Raw genomic sequence first — 16,378 nt, 5'->3', positions numbered from 1 at the left:
AAAGCGTCCATGGGTTTTTTGAAAGGCGCTATATAAATCTAGGTTATTATTATTATTATTATTATAAATAAATCTACATGAATGCCAGAAGTTAAGAAGTTTCGAGGCTGACATGAGCCACAAAAGTTAAGTAAAAAATATCTATATAAGTCCATCGTTTGTTCCATCCACCTCCCTCACGTCCCCAGTGTGACATCAACCATTTAAACTCTTCACAGCCGTCAATCATTACTACTACATCAGCAAGATGGTGGCCGAGGACAGTCTAAAACATAAACATGAGTCTAATTTGCTGCTTGTACGAATGCCGTGTATTGTGGTTTTTGAGGGGAGACCCATTGTTTCATTGATCCCTGCAATATTTAAAACTGATCTGCTGTTTAAAAATGGAGAGAATGTCCATCTCTTATATTGCAGATGCATTTTTGACGAACAAACGCTGCAAGCACTAACCTCTCAAACGAAAATACATTCTCAATGCGATAAAATTGCACTGCACATGCATTGTTCATGACCCTTCAATCCTTTGTGTGTAAGTGGCCAATTTGAGTCCCATATGGGAATGGCGTACTCTGTCCCTAACAATGCTAACTATTATGTAGAGAGGTAATTACAGAATATAAATGCATTGATACTGACTGTATGCTCCCTGCACAGGGCAGCAGACTACCTGGTGGACATACTGAAGTATCAAGCAGCCAAACAGCCAGAGAGCAAACAGAACTAAGAGGGCATTGGTCAGGTGGACACAAACACAACTCAGAATAAAAGTTGTTTCATTAGGGCCAGGGGGCAATTGCACCGAGCACTAATGTTTTACTGTGGATTTTTTTCTTCTGCCTCTTCCGGGCGCAATTTCGTCCCGCTACTAGTCCTACAACTTGAAAAGTTGCAGGACAAATTATATATCAAAACGTGCAGTTTGATCGGGATCATGTGCTATTACTTTTCTCTATGTAGGGTGGATTTGGGTAATGTGGGACACTTGGTAATGTGGGACACTTAAGGTTTGGCTGGTTTATTTCCTGCTTAAAGTAAATAGTCATCAAAACCTTTACTATTGGTCAACCATGTGTGTCATGTAACTGAAATTACATAAAATATTTTTAAATTTAGAAAAATTCAACAAAGTCAATTCAAAAAAGTGTCCCACATTACCCGAATTCACCCTAATATGAATTTTTATCGACGTAAGTTGCGAAAAACTGCCCAAAATTTTTGCATTGAAGTGAATGGGACGGCTGAAAATTTTTTTTTTTGTGAAATTTGTGAAAAAGAACAATCATTGAATACATGGTGCCCCTAGCACACAGTATTTATTCTTATTCATGGATGGATTACAGAAGAGGCCTACTGGGCACATGCCCAAAGTATCAAGGGCCTCAATGAACTTTACTGGCAAAATATCACTCAAAGAGAAACATACTGGCCATGAAGAAATGTAGAAGGACCACAAAGAAACAAAAAACTACAAAAGAGACAATAACAGCTGCAAAGAAACACAAAGAGACCTAATTAATATCTTAGTAAAAGAGGGGAAAAAATAAGCAAACATGATACTCATACTTTCTTCTGTCTGTCTGTCGCAGTTCAAGGTGTCCTCATCACACAGCAGCAGATAGAAGGAGCAGAGATATGGCTGCTCAGTTATATTCAGTATGTATGTTCTGAGATGATGGTGATGCAGACTGCCTTTCACTAGCACTTCATTTAGAGGGGTGGAAGATCAGAGGTAGAGGGTGACTCATTCTCATCCCACCCAAGTGAGATTAAAAAGTGTTGAATCCTAATACAGCCACCTTCTCTAGGGAGAAATCCCTGCGGAAGAAGCTCATTCCCCAGAGCAGTGGGATGGTAGGAACCTCGCCCTTTGATAAGCTATCATGAGCTGTCTCTGCTCTCAATCACTACACATCCACCCTGCTGCCTGACTCCTGCTCTCTTGATTCTCTGCCTCAGTGATGGGAGGCAGCATCAATACTGTTTCCACCCCATGCGGCTTTGAGAAAAGGCCCATTCTCTCTCTGATATCGATTGAGAATTTTTCAGAAATTGGAAATTGAAACTCAGAACTGCTCGAATAAAGTTTTTATTCTCTCTGGAATAGGGTTTTCCTTAAAACCTCTATATTTGATAACCTCCTAATAGAAAAGTTTCTGACAGGAATGGTAGAAAAATGTTGGATCGGGTTTATCCATTTTGCTACTATGGATATGTTTTCTTTGGTTGGTAAAAATGTCTCTTCAAAGGGAACTTCAGGGTTGTATTATACTCTAAAAAATATCCAATTTAATCTCTGAACCCTTTACTGTGATACGTGAATATTGTCCTGTATGCACTGTGAAGTTGCTCCATTATAAATAAATGTCCTGCATTCAAAAATGTGTAACTTAGATTGATATATATATTCCAAATATATTCTTAGATTATTATTATTGATGCATTTATGAAAGCAGCATTTTTAGTTTGTAAAGATAGGGCTTATTCTAACTACTTAATATACTGTTATGGAAATGCAAAATCACTTTAAATGTATCATGTTTTTTTGTTAAAAGTCCTGAAAAGTAACTAAAGCTGGCAGCTAAATGTAGTGGAGTAAAAGTATAAAGTTATATAACATGTAAATAGTCAAGTAAAGTTCAAGTACCTTAAAAATTGTACTTAGTTACATTCCACCACTGATAATAGGGCGCAGTTTACATTGTATTAGTTACCCAAAAGCAATAGGTAATGTTACTATTTTCATTAGCTTATTATATTTGATTCATTTTTGATAAGAATTTCTTATAAATTTCTACAAATATTATACAATAAAGCTGAAAAACGCACAAAGCTTTATATTCTACCCTAATGTTAGAGCCCTATTCGGATTTCAAAAGGAAAATATTTTTCAGTCTCCAGTCCTGAAAGGCTTTCTTGTCTGACTACATGGCTACAACTTGATGTGATTGGCTGGTTATAGGTAGGGCTGACTCAGGTTACTAGAGCAATGTGCAATGATTTGATTGGCATTCCTGCACGGTGAAACGATGCAAAGCAGCAGATCAATGTAATATTACATATACCCTTTGTAATCAGCCATGGCATTGATTTGTCATCATACTTGGTGTGGAAAGACGAAATACAATAAAGCTTAAGACACACAAAAAACACATATACAGAGCATAAAGGCAATACAAATAAAAAAACATTGCCCTCAATGAATACCATTTAATAACAATCTTAGGTTATTCCAGAGAAAATTGGATACTAAAATGTATTGACTCTGTTCATTAGTAATTCAGATTCTGACTTACAGCATCTGCAGCATAGTTTCAGAAGAACAGATGATAATAACAGTACAGCTGGAGCAGTAATTCTCCCTTTACTTTCTGTACTTTTCTAGCAATATCCACACCACCTGTCATCTGTCAAATACTATTTTCTGTTTCCTGAGCAATTTCACTTCAATATTCAATTCAGTAACTTCATTCATCCCCGACAGGAATATTAAAAAGCCACTGTCTGCGATGTCTGGGTCATTGGCTATAAATGCTCAATTTGGAGTTGTATGAGTAATGATTGATTTTCATTGGAGTTTTTGTAATAAAAAATAGTTCTGGGTACAGAAACCTTTACATTCTGCCACTGTATATAAGCCAAACTTATATTGTGACTAGTTTCCTTAAGCTTCTAGTATCATATAGTTGTGTGTCAGTCTATAAAAAGATCATAAAAATTGGCCTTTTTGTTTGTTTTTTGCTATAAGTTTTTGTGGAATTTGTATTAATAGGAGAGGAGACACTGACAGAGAACAAGGAGGACAAGAACCAACAAATATCCCCAGCTAGATTTGAACTGAGAATTACCCATAGACTGTATATAAATCTCACCCATTGGTGTGTGGACTGCCTGTTTGAGGCATCGAGTTTGGTTTTGTGCTCGTCGCCATCTTGTTTTTGGAAACGGGGAGCAGACCGTATTTGGACTGTGGAGGAGGAGAGGGATCACTGCACTACAAAATGCGACTACACTACAAAACGCACTACAACCTGACTGAGAGAAGTCACAGCTAATTCATGTTAGCATTAACTGGAGTATTAACTGGGATGTTAGTTTTGGCTAGCAAAAAACAAAACAAAATGTACGTTACTTACCTGAAAAACTGAGCAGCGACTCCTTGGAGTGTCTGTTAGTCCAACCAAACGCTGAACAAGACATTTAATGAACAAAATGTTCAAATAAACTGTCATTAAGTGAAAATTCAGTGTGAAAGGGTCAAAGGTCAACCATTATTTATTTATTTTTTTTTACTTTATTGACTTGTTGCCGTGGATACGCATTGCTTTTCTTCTCTCCTGATGACGGCTCGCCTTGTTAGCCACCTGTCAATCAAAGGTAGGCACGCCCCAAATCATACAATTCTTTATCTTCCATTTTATTTAAATGGGACCATTATTTACACAATTACCATCAAATTGTCTTGAAGAAGATTTTTTTTACTAGCGATTGAGACTATAGTGTTGTCCTAAAAAAAAAATAATTCTGAGGTAATAAACCAGATGAGAAGTATACTCTTTTTGTATTGAAATGGATGGGCCAAAATTCTTCTGCAGCAGCCGTCAGCGCCCCTGTTGGAATTTTTGGTAGAATGCAGCTTAAGGCACTTCCTGGTTTGCCTCCATGCTCAGACCCAGAGGTTGCCACTTGGTATTACCACAAGATCACCATGATGCAACCTACATAGTAGATTTTTAAGCACAATTTTAACCAACTCAGAACAGCCTAATACACAATGTACTTCTTTTTCATAGCTTTCCGATATAACCACACAGATGAAATATGTATTAGGAACACCTCTCCTAGTTAACGAGAAATCAAACAATATTTTATATTCACAGCAAGAGTTCATGCAAGGTGCACTGCACAGTATGCAAAAATATAGAGAGATAACATCAGGACTTCAAAGTCATGCATAAAGCCTAATTTAAGCAGACACTGCAAAAGATCTGTGAGCCAAGGTGTTCCACAGATAGTACGTAGTTTGAATTAATCTACTCTGCAATAAAAAGAAGTGATCTGTCATTATAATCTACACAGAGAAATTTAGGTTCTTGTAGGAAAAGTGAAATTCAATTTTGCCAGCAAGTAAATTGTCGGTGTCGGGCTGAGGCATACAGGACATCTGTACAGAGTTCCACAGTAATAAACTGTGAATATAATGGCAAAGCTGGGTGATGGACCTTGAAAGTTCCTCCTCTTATTAAATATCCGGATGAAATGGATCGACATTTGCTTATGCATACTTATACTGATGATTAGATTGCTATTATGTATAGTCATGCCATACTGATCCAAGAGTAAACAGATGTCATACCAAGGACAGCAGAGGAGAACTGTAGGTGTTGTACACATGCCATTACCTGAAACGACGCTCCATCTGATCATTTGTGTCCCATTGACTTTGAGGCATAGCGTGATAAACTAATATAACGTGGAATCGAATGGAACCATTAGCCCATTAAAATGTAAGCAGATGTAGAATCAGGCAGATGTTGCCTGTTAGTTTCATCCAGTTTGAATGATCCACAACCAATTGTGTGATGCAGCTGTGTCATTAAGTACAACATTTTAATTACAGCAGATGTTTGTTTTTTTTATTTGTAGGTGGATCATGGTTGGGAACAGGGTAACAGAAAATAAATATTTTGTATATTTTGGGAAAAGGCTCAATAATTTCCAAGGACAGATGGCTCTGGAGTTCTGGGCAAACGTTCCCTAAAATGGTATCAAGGGGGGAATCCCAAACTGGGGAACAAAAGGATGGAAGATCGCAATTTTGGATGAGGGTTAGAACTATACATTTGTTGAGTAAGTTGAACAAGTACAGTAAGTAAGGAAACCCAACACGCAAGATGTTCGACAAGATGCACACAGAACCATTACTGGAAACTGTTTGGAAAAGAGCAGACACTTAAAAAGTACTTGGCGGGTTATCGGATGAACCATCTGTCTACTAGGGAGCCAGTCGAAGGAAGAATGAAAGCATCTTTTTTATTGAGAAAACCCTGACATTTACATTTAGTCATTTAGCAGACGCTTTTATCCAAAGCGAATTACAGAAAAAGGGAAACAATCAAGGTATAGTGCGATAATCATTAAAAGTCCCACTATAGTGCGGTAACCAGGTAACAATCTGACATTCATTCTGATTCAAATCAAATCAAAATAACTTTATTTGTCCCAGAGGGGAAATTCAGTTAGTCTGGTAGAATCTGTTGAAGAATGAGACAGCCTGATGGCTGTAGGAGAGAAGGATCTTTTGAATCCCTCCGTCCTGCAACGGAGAGAGAGGAGCCGTCCACTGCTGTTTTTTTGGTCCATCTACTTTGTGTAGTGGATGATCTGGGTATTTCAGGATGGCCTGGAACATGTTGACAGGTCATCTCTCCACCACCTCCTCCAGTGTGTCCAACCTGGCTCCAACCAGAGAACCAGCTCTTTAGACCAGTCTGTCCAACCACCTTGCATCTCTGTGTGTGATGCTGCCTCCCCAGCAGACTGCAGCATAAAACAACACTCAACACTCAAGTGAGAGGCATGTTTCTGATGATACAATCCGTTTCCTTTCTTAATATCTGAGTGTTGGTCGCACAAATAACGTACGTCACACTCAAAAATTTGGGGCTACTCAGAAAATGTCTGTGCTGTTTTCCATGAAAACAAACCGTTTTGATCATGAAATGAGTTACAAAATGAATCGAAATATAGTAAATACATTGACAAGGGTAGAAATAATATTTTTAACCTGTAGAAATCTCCAACTTTACCTCTAGAGACTCAACCAGCCTGATGAAGGATCATTTTAGTTCTTCTCAAATCAGAACAAAGTATTCAGCTGTGCTAACATAATGCTCAGGTGTTTTAATGATCAGTCAACCTTCCAACACTATAAACGTGGATTAACACAATGTGCCACTGGAACACAGGAGTGATGGTTGCTGACAATATATAATAATAATAAAAATAATAATTTCATAAGAAAATCAGCTGTTTCCAGCTTTAATATTAATTTACCACATTAACAATGTCCAGAATGTAGATCTGTTATTTTAATTTTAAAAAAGTATGCTTTTCTTTCAAAAATTAGGACAAAAAAAATTCTAAGTGACCTCAAACTTTTGAGTGGTCGTGTCTTTCCGTCTTACCGGAATCCGTGTATCATTCGTTCTTTCCATTTTCAATTGGCAATCAAAAATCAAATAATGAAAAATTTTGCCGGCTCCACCAGTTCATTGATTGTTCGCCTCAAACAGTCTCGCCAAAATAGTTTTCTGTCACTACTTCCAAAGGCAGCGCAGAGCCGGGATAACTTGGTCCCCCATCATGCCTCTGGTGTGTTCACATTGAAGGTAAAATGCCACAGAGGGGTTAATATCGCGGTTTGTAACGGCAGTCTGAAAGAGGCTACATACATTTAAACCATGTCTGTAGCTCATTGCAGCACACTGATTGGTTCGAACCACTCATGGTGTGGACACAAACACATTACTTGAATGTATGTTTTCATGTGAGAGTCGCCAGTCGCTGTACAAGGTAATAAGTGAGGTGCTGTGCTGTAAAGTATTTCTCCTCAATAGTCTGTAAAACTTTCAGTCATCAAGCAATTCCTGATTCTAATGTGTGATATTGATAACCAGTACCTGCTTTTAAATATGTATTTCTATCAGTAAGATCGTTATGTGGTATTGCAATTAGTTTTATGAAAAGCATAACATTCATCATTCATTTCTTCGTTCAAAGAGATTCAAAGACTTCATTATTATGCTATCAAATTATCAAATTATTCCAAATACCTGAACCCAGATACTGATTATGCATTCAAAGGCATCATTTTAAGTAAAATAAGCAAAAAGAAATTACATTTATGTACAAAGCACAAGGTCAGTCATAATTAGCATCTGTAATTATAATGACAGCCTTACACTTGATATCCGTTTTTTTTTTCCTTTTTTAAAATATTTTTCTTATTTGCAACTGTCAAATAAAGATGGCTGAAGAGAAAGCAGAGAACCTGCTTCAGACTGTCAGGACACTTTTGCAGAAAAGCAAAAAAATACTGTAGCTCTGTGATTGCTTTTCTGTGTAAAGAATGAGGACCAAATCAACTTGATAGAATGAGTAAACACAGTGATAGAAAATGAATGTGTCTATTTCACACAAGAAATAACATGCCACCGCAGTAATGGGTGCAGGAGTGTTGTGTGTGAATTCTTTGTAGGTAATTTCTTCCTTTGTTGGTTTTATGTTGGGATACAGGCAGTGCAAAGAGAATTACCTGCTCATTGTTTGTTTTTGTTGCGTTTTTTTTTTACAGAGATAATGTCTGGCTCGTTTTATCAAAGGATAAATGTTGTTTGCATGCTGTTTTTGACAAAATTAAATAAAGGGAACATGAACTAGTTCTGCAAAACTGCATGCTACATAGCAGATATACACTGAAAATAAATGATCTTCAACAAACGTTCTTCCAAGTATCACCATGAGTCCTTGATGTGCCCTGTAATGAACACTTAAGATCAGTTTATTACATAAAACTACAACCTATATAACTAATCACAAGGGCTGGGTGCCATGGGGATCAAATCCAGAACCAATCAAAATTCAGAGACACGGCTTTTTAAGGGGATAAGAGCCAAAAATAAACATTTTCAAGCAACTTTCCTTCAAATGCTAAGCTTAATAAGATAAAAAAAAAAAAAAAATCTCATCATATGGAGGATGTGGAATCCCTTATCAAGTGACATAATGAGTTTATGAATAGAAAACATATAGTACAGTATATATCTAGTATCTACAATAAGCAAAGCATCTTGCCAATAAATACATTGTCATTGCACTCCATAGCTGTTTAATGTTATTGCATCCTATACCTCTGAGCTATTTGCTTTCACTTCAGATAAAAAAGATCCACAGTGGTCTCCATCCCATGGTGGTGGATGATAAGAGGGGAGCAGCATCACACTGAGCTAACTTGGCATTAATGGTGTTAGATTTTATTTGTTCAGCGCTACAGTCCTACTAAGCCATTCTATATAACTTGTGTACTTTAATCAGATCCTGTTCTCGTCAATCCTGTCTCTGTGCATTACGATTTACAATTATCCAAACTGAAACAACCATTGTATTCTGTCTCTCTTGTGGCCTGTGTGGCCTCTCTTGTGTTGTGTGGTGCCATGACTTGTTGCCTGATTCCCATCCAGGAAATACAACTACATGTGTAGTTTATTGCTACCTGCAGATGCAATCAGTGGTGGAAGAAGTATTCAGATCTCTTACTTAAGTAAAAGTACTAATACCAAATTACTCCACTACAAGTAAAAGTTCTGTATTCAAAACTTACTTAAGTAAAAGTACAAAAGTATCAGCATCAAGTACTTGTTATGCAGAATGTCCCCACTGAGATTGTTTTTCTATATTCTAAATATATTATTATTTATATTGATGCTTTTACATAAGCACTGCTTTAATATTTGTAAAGACAGGGTTCATTTAATAACTTAATATACTGCTATACAATTTAGTAAAAACTACAATGTTTACATAAAATGGAAATACTGAAGTAGATTACAAGTACCTCAAAATTGTCCTTTGGTACAGTAATAGAATAAATGTAGTAAGTTACTTTCCTCCACTGGATACAACTCACAGGAGCTTTCCCAAAATACCCCCACCCTTACCTGTGGGACACATTCTCATACCTAAATGTAACAATACCCAATATATCTCAAACCTAATTTAGGCAACAAAACTACTTCCTAAAGGGCAAAAAAGTTAGCCTGGTTTAGTGTGTCTCCTTGGCAGGGGAGGCCTCCCTTTAGCCTGAAGGCTAGATATGTAATTTCTAAGCATACTTCATACAAGCATGATGTGCTCAGTTCTGGATTCATGCAGTAAAAGGCTATATGAATCAATAGCACACTGTAGGGAACCACAGTCTGAGTCTCCTAAGCAGTGGGTAAGGTTACTCTCCAGCTCAGATGCCCAGAGGAACTTTAGCTTTATTGCAACAGTTCTGTCAAAAACTCTAAAACAAAAGAAAGTTTTCAAAGGAATGGGACCAGAAGAAATTGAATGGCTGTTCCCAGGCCAATACTGTTAGCTTATTTCCCATTGTGCTTTATTATAACAGGCCTAAATGTTGCTGGTGTTTTCATATTTGCCCACTCTGAATATCAAATGACATTCGTCACACAGCAGCCAGCTTACATTATTTTACACTAGTGATTACATTTACTGTTGCATATTAATTGGATTGAAATGTGTCACAAGATTCTCAAGAGTGATTTGTGATTTTTCACATTTCCACATTTTTCTGTTTTGCAGTTTACATTGTGTGCAATGGACCATGTGGAGGAAACAGTCTGGAATGTCAGAATATTCAACACAGGCCTATGTGTGCTGACCTCAACAGGGCTCGTATTGTATAAAGTTCTGGTATTTTATATTTTATTGAATGTCATCCCTACCTCATAACATTTTTTAATATATTCACATTATTCTTCTTTCTTTTTTGGCCTTCATGGGGGTTGGAGGTGGTTGAAGGCCGATATTTCAGGGAGGATTTTTCTCAATTTTGGCATAAATGTCCACTTGAAATAAAGGAGCTGATTACAAGTGGTGGTCAAAGGTCAAGGTCTCCGTGACCTCACATAAAACACTCTTTGAGCTGCAACTCAAGGATTCATATTCTAATTGGATAAAATGAGGCCATTTTATATCCAAAAGGTCAAATGTCAACTTCACACTGACATCATAATGTTCTGCAAAACACTTTTCTGCCCATTATTCAACGCCATAACTGTGAAGCAGAAGGAGAGATTGTGACCATATTTCACATTTGGTCAGAAACTGAATTGGTGACACGAATCTTTGGTGCCAACCTTGAAACTCTGCTGATTGTATAGACCTTCTGTGTTGAAGATGTGTGTGTAGCATCCACTTTTAAGAATTTGCTGCTTCGTTTGCAGCCACATCCATATTAAAGCACTGTCTACTGTGATGGTTACATATGAGTCAGACATGGATGCAAACAGCTACTTGACTGTAACATAAGGCGTGTTTCGACTGAGAGCTTTCTGAGTACTTTACGGAAAGCGGCTGAGTGTTTTGGCTCTGCCCACTAGTTAGTTCCCCTCGGCCTCTGTTCCCATACAGGTACTTTTCTAGTGGCAGGCCAATGGAGTCCGAATGTGACGACAGACTGACGCGGCAAGAAGTGTTGCCAACTTATCGACTTTGACGCTATATTTAGCAACGATTCAGAAACCCTCTCGCGACCCTTTTTCAAAAAAGCAACTAGCGATAAATCTAGCAACTTTTTCTGGTGTTATTGGAGACTCCTTCCTACTCTTCTTAACGAGTAGCGGCGTACCAAAGCACTCACAAGCGGCCCAGTCCTCCCTCAGCAGTCTCTCCCAGCTGCAGTCAGCGGAGCAGGAGATGTTAACCCCTTAGTGTCCAGTTTGCACCAGTCTGCAAATATATCACGCATGCACAAAATCTACCTAAGGCAGGCACTTTCTGAGCCGCTACCTGAGCCGCTAACTGGTGAAGTTAGCTGGATCGTGCTCCCAAGCCACACCCATAGCGGCTCACTAGAGGGAAAAGTACCTAATGGAAATATGCCTATAGTTTCTCAACCATTTTGGACTTTATTCTTAAAAGTGATATTATCTTTTGTTAAAGCATTGCTACAGTCCTTTGCAGCACTGAATGTCACATACAACAATATCAGGCCAATGACAGATAAGTCGCCAAAAAACAGTAGGGTGAGGGCTGTAATATTCCATATTCAAAGACAGCCTTTTCTGAACTTTGTCCATTTTAATAGTTGCAAGCTTCACTTTCAACCCTTTCTTGTAAAGAGGTAATAAATTAATTTTTAGAGTTTTCTGCTACATTGAGGATGATTAAGACATGCAGTCATTGATTTCAAATAAATTGGCATACGGTACAATGATGATTTAAGGACCAGTGGGATTTTTGGGGATTTGTCAGCAGGGGGATGCAGGGAGATCTATCAGCATGATAACTTCAAAATAAGAATCGTTGTGTTTTCCCTCGTCTAGGATGAGCCCTGCATATCTGTATACGGAGGGGGTCTCTTCCATGGAGCCTGCCAACAGCAGGTATGTAAATATAGCATTTTTAAAGGCATGATTTTTTTTTTTGGTTTGAAAAGAAAAGAAAAGAAACAGACAAAAGTTGTTATTTAATGAGCACACTGTAGAACAGAAAGACTTTTTAAACAACAAGCATAATTTATACACAACTCACCGCAAAAACTTTTGCGTTTGATTTTGTAAACAGCATCAGTTCTACTTTACTGACAAGCTGAAAGTTCTCAGTCATTAACAACACACACAATGAAGGCCAAAATCGATTCAGGAGTCCTCTGGAGATGTAATCCCTTCTTACCCTAAGCTCTAATCAATGTAACAAGCACGCTTGTATTTGGTCCAAGTTAAGTCTGCATTCAACTGTGTTTACATTACATTGTTGGTACTTCTTTACTATTTAGTTTGTTCATTGTTCAAATGTATGGTAACCTTACTTTAAGACAACACAAAAACCAGTGATCTTTTATAACATTAAATAACACGATTGGTGCAGAGGCTGACATTTAAACTTGCTGATTGGGAGAATTAAATGATTGCTACATGTGGAAGAGATGGTATTTCTTTAGTTTCCAACTGACTTTTATAATAGGACAGAGAGAATTGAAAATGAAATGCCAATTTAAAAAGCTTGGTGAAACAAACTCTCGACTGTCCAAACAACAGTACTCAACAATATTAAGAATGAAGACAAGCCCAGATGTCAATCACCTTTAAGAAGATTTTTTTTTCTACAATGCCTTCTCGATTAATTAAACCAGAATTATTAAAATCAATGGTGGTAAAGCTGTAAAGATGTTTAAGCACAACAACAACTTGGTTAGGTTTAGGCAACAAAACTATTAACTGCTGTGTTCATCAAAAAAAAGACATGGTTAGGCATAGGAATGATGATATTATACATCAAGTGACAAACAAACAGCAGACTTTCACCAAGGAGAACAGGGTTTGTGTCCCATGTGAAAACAAATGTAAATAACTTATCGCGGTTTGTGAATCATGTTTTTTATGCAACTTCCGTGACTCACGTCACGCTCATAACTACCTCACTTCCGGCATGTACGTACATTTAGTTACTGTTTAAACTGTCTATAGAAGTTTTTTCCCCTAAACCTATGTCAGTGGTTTTAAAGCCTAAATTCACCAAAACTGTATTATTTTTTTACAACCGTCAACTGTATGTGTATGTATAATGACGTGTGTGCTATTTTTAGAATGCTCCGCAATGCAGCGGATCATTAAGCTGACATTGGGCGAGAGGCGGGCTACAGCCTGGACAGGTCTCCAGACTATCACAGGGCTGACACATAGAGACATGCTCTCATTCACTCCTACGGGCAATTTAGAGTCTCCAGTTAAATAAAAGCTGAATGTTTTTGGACTGTGGGAGGAAGCCCGAGGACCTGGACAGAACCCACGCTGATACGGGGAGAACATGCAAACTGCACAAAAAAAGAGCTGCAAGCCAGATGAGACCCGTGACCTCTGGCTGTGAGGCGAAAGTGCTAACCACGACATCATCATGTAGCCCACAAAACCAAAAGTTCCGCTAAAATAACCATAACTCAAACAAATATTGTCATTGCAGAGGGGACGAACGCTTCATCATGTTTTCTTCACTGGATGGGCATTTCATCACTTTTGCTCCATTTTAGAACACCCACTAATGCATTTAATCACATTATGTGCAATGTAAGGACACCCCAGAGGCCAATTCATCATGTTTTCTCAATTTAAACGGCACCTATTAGTGCATTGCACCTCATTTTCTTCAATTGACAGGCATCCTAAGAAGACACTTCATCAAATTTTCTTCATTTAAGGACACCCTATCTCGCACTTCATCATATTTTCTCTAGATGGGACCCTTGGTTATGTTTTCTCCACTGAAGAGGGGAAAACATCATCATCTTTATAGGAGCAGTTCAGTAGTGACAGTTTGAAACTGATGTTTTGATATAGTTTTTCTGTTTTTAAATCCTTTACCTTTTACTTCATTAAGGATGTACTGCATTTTCTGTCATTTTTGGATTCTACAATAAAAACAATGGCACACCATGAGTAATTGATGCGCAAATGGTCAATTTGTGAAGGGTGAAGTATTCCTTTATACACGTGCACATCGTACTGCAGACTTCCCTGGCCCTGTTCCATAAAGAGAAATACACAAAGGACCGGACCAGAAAACCCCAGCACAGCAGAGCACACAGACTGATTTATTGGTGTGTGGCAGCCAACATGGCTGGCACACAAACAGTCATTGTCTGTGATTCATGGTGGCCATATTCTTTTCTTGAGGTGGCTGGCCTGGACTTGACTGGGTTTCATTATAATTATGAACTGATTTGTAAAAATGGTTTTGTGGTGTTGTCCATATCACCAAGCCCCTCAGCGCATGCTGATGCTGAATCAGTAATTTACAATATACTTTATGAATAATGATTTTTACAGCATATTGCAAATCTATTATTCAACATACCACAACAAACAGCTAATATATGCATGTTTAAATGCATTTTACTATATCAGACCTGTGCATATGAAAGGTATATCAACATTGTATGGGGGTACAGTCTCAAGAGGGTGCCTGGACTATTATTACAGCAGCCAGACCCCAGTGCTGAAGGCGGTGTGAATTTCTCTGGCAAAGCTCAGTGATTGGCACCGGATGGATGAGTCCAGCCTGAGGCAGTCCACTGTTGCTGGATATCAATCACCGCTGATAAATAGCCCTTTCCACTCAAAACAAATGTCCCCTCTTTTACCACTGATTTAGATGAATCAGCCATCAACAACCAATTGGTCTGGCTTGCTCTCCACTCATCAAAGTACACCTGTTAGCCGTCTTTTAGTGGCAAAACAAATGTCCTCTAAAACGCTGGCGAGCTTAAAATTTAATTCCCCCACTACATAGTCCCCTACATTATTAAAAACACCTCTGTGAAGACAGACAGTCATTTCTTACATGTGTTTAACAATGGCATATTAATTTCTCCTGAGTTTATTACTGCCCTTTCTCTCCCTCACTACCATTTGCACACTTGGGCTCTTCTTTTCTCGCAGTAGAAAGGCTGTCAGGGTGAAATCTAAATAGGTAATTATCTGACTTGTGTGAAGCAGAGAGGGAGAGAGGCAGCCACCAGGTCCTCGTGACCGGCCTAAAATCAAGCCCACTTCTCAGCACAGGAATATTAATTGCGGTTCCACCTTGTGTCTGCAGCCTTTATTGGATCCCCTTGTTTTCCCAAACAAGCCAAAATGAGGGCAGCTTTTTCCCTTCCCACATTCACCCATTGATTGTTTACCTAACATTTAGCATTTGAGAGGGGCTTCATCTCAGGCATTATTAATTGAGTCCCTAAACTGACAATGAATGCAGATTTTTCTTTTTTTTTCTCTCGGCTAGTCATTTTCCCGGTTGTGTGTGTATGTGTGTGAGAGAAAGAGTGAGAGAGAGAGTTGTCCTATACTTATCCTTGCTTCTCACTAACTGAATAACGTCTGTTTCTGGTGGCTTACTGCCCCCAATAGGCCGTCATAGTGAAAACTAAAACATGAATGAGAATGGGCTCATGTGATCGCCTGGTTCATTCTATTCTATTCTAAAGATAATGGCATTGAGCAAATTTTTATCTTTGTGTCAGAATAAATTTAAATAAAGGCTCAGAATAAGCTGTAGGTTGTAATGTATAAAAATGTAAATACATGAAATACAGTGTGCTTTATGTAGTATGTGTACAGTATGTGGGTTGAAAAGCTTATCATTTACAAGTGTGATGTGTGGGATAAAACTGTACAGAGTATACTGGTGATATAGTGGCCTTTTTCAATTTGTTGTGATTATGTCCAACTATGGTGACCTCGAATGAAATATGATACTGTGTCACAGAGCTATTGGTCAGCAACATCTGATAACAGGTGAGGGGGGTTTGCTGATTCAATTTGTGTACGTCATCATTCGTAAAACAACAACACACTCTAGTATCGATTTAGGGATGAGTGGAGAACATTTCTCTTTGTCTGATTGCATTAAAAGTAAAGTTAGGCTTTGCTGTTGGCTTTTCGATTCATTACTTAAAAAGACAGAAAGAAAAAATAGATCTCACAAGCTATAGCTGAGCATGGCAAGTGGTTAAGACAAAGAGAGAGTCAGGGGGCAGAAACAAACACCATGTTGTACGTTTGAAGGACTTGTTGAGATGCTGGGATTAGAAAGCCAG

The sequence above is a fragment of the Centropristis striata genome, chromosome 10, assembly GCF_030273125.1.
Source record: "Centropristis striata isolate RG_2023a ecotype Rhode Island chromosome 10, C.striata_1.0, whole genome shotgun sequence".
In the NCBI taxonomy this organism is placed as follows: domain Eukaryota; kingdom Metazoa; phylum Chordata; class Actinopteri; order Perciformes; family Serranidae; genus Centropristis; species Centropristis striata.
This window is presented reverse-complemented; position numbering follows the sequence as displayed.